Source organism: Hylobates moloch, unplaced genomic scaffold (assembly GCF_009828535.3).
Source record: "Hylobates moloch isolate HMO894 unplaced genomic scaffold, HMol_V3 SCAFFOLD_3, whole genome shotgun sequence".
Taxonomy (NCBI): Eukaryota; Metazoa; Chordata; class Mammalia; order Primates; family Hylobatidae; genus Hylobates; species Hylobates moloch.
This window is the reverse complement of record NW_026652278.1, coordinates 24,276,223-24,277,960: the sequence shown is the minus strand read 5'-3', so window position 1 is coordinate 24,277,960 and position 1,738 is coordinate 24,276,223. Positions and strand designations below refer to the sequence as shown.

Below are 1,738 nucleotides of genomic sequence, written 5' to 3'. Positions count from 1 at the left end.
CCATTCCTTAACTTTCAGTCTATGTGTGTCTTTTCAGTAAGGTGAGTTTATTATTGTACTTTAAGTTCTTGGGTACATGTGTAGAATATGCAGTTTTGTTACATAGATATACACATGCCATGGTGGTTTACTACACCCATCAACCCATTATCTGTATTAAGTATTTCTCCTAATGCTATCCCTCCCCTAGCCCCCTACCCCACAACAGACCCCAGTGTGTGATATTCCCCTCCCTGTGTCCATGTTTTCTCATTGTCCAACTCCCACTTATGAGTGAGAACACATGGGGTTTGGTTTTCTGTTCCTGTGTTTGTTTTGTTAGTTTGCTGAGAATGATGGTTTCCAGCTTCATCCATGTCCCTGCAAAGGACATAAACTCATCCTTTTTATGGCTGCATAGTATTCCATGATGTATATGTGCCACATTTTCTTTATCCAGTCTATCATAGATCGGCATTTGGGTTGGTTCCAAGTCTTTGCTATTGTGAATAGTGCCACAGTAAACATAGGTGTGCATGTGTCTTTATAGCAAAATGATTTACAATCCTTTGGGTATACACCCAGTAATGGGATTGCTGGATCAAATGGTAGTTCTAGTTCTAGATCCTTGAAGAATTGCCACACTGTCTTCCATAATGGTTGAACTAATTTACACTCCCACCAACAACATAAAAGTGTTCCTATTTCTCCAAGTCCTCTCCAGCATCTGTTATTTCCTGACTTTTTAATGATCACCATTCTAACTGGCATGAGATGGTATCTCATTGTGGTTCTGATCTGCATTTCTCTAATGACCAGTGATGATCTTTTTTTCATATGTTTGTTGGCTGCATAAATGTCCTCTTTTGAGAAGTGTTGGTTCATATACTTTGCCCACTTTTTGATGTTTTTCTTTTTTGTAAATTCCTTTGTAGATTTTGGATATTAGTCCTTTGCCAGATGGATAGACTGCAAAAATTTTCTCCCATTCTGCGGGTTGCCTGTTCACTCTGATGACAGTTTCTTTTGCTGTGCAGAAGCTCTTTAGTTTAATTAGATCCCATTTGTCAACTGTGGCTTTTGCTATCATTGTTTTTGGTGTTTTAGACATGAAGTCTTTGCCCATCCCTATGTCCTGCATGGTATTCAGAGTTGTTCCTCTCCATGGAAATCTTTAGTAAAAGGCAAACGATTCATACAATCTGAAGAGAAACCACAGTAGGTGAGTTTCTTATAAACAGCATATAGTTAGGCCTCGTTGTTGTTTTTAATCTATTAACCCAGTTTTTATCTTCTAAATGGGAAATTTAATCCATTTGCATTCAAGGTTACTATTGATAAGGACTTACTCCTGTCACTTCATTGTTTTCTGGTTGTTTTATATAAATTTTTGTTTACTTCCCATCTTATTTTTGCAATTGGGTGGTTTTATGTAGTGATAAGGTTTGATTCCTTTCTCCTTTGAGTATCAACTCACAGAGTACCAGTGAGTTTTATAGTTTTTGCACATTTTCATAATGGTGATCATCTTTTCACTTCCAGATGTAAGATTACCCTGAACATTTCTTCTAAGCCTAGTCTAGTGGGGATACATTCCCTTAGTCTTTGTTTGTCTGTGAAATATTTTATTTCTCTTTCATTTCTGAAGTATAGTCTTTCTGAGTATAATAATCGCATTGCTAGTTTTTTTTCAGTACTTTGAATACATCATCTTATTCTCTCCTGCCCTATAAAGTTTACGCTGCAAAATTCAGTGTAA

The 1,738-nt window shown here is 36.8% G+C and overlaps 1 pseudogene; it reads right to left on the bottom strand.

Moving 5' to 3' along the window:
• Positions 1 to 1,127: 1,127 nt before the first annotated feature.
• Positions 1,128 to 1,195, bottom strand: LOC116466261 (U5 spliceosomal RNA; annotated as a pseudogene).
• Between the last annotated feature and the right edge of the window lie 543 nt (positions 1,196 to 1,738).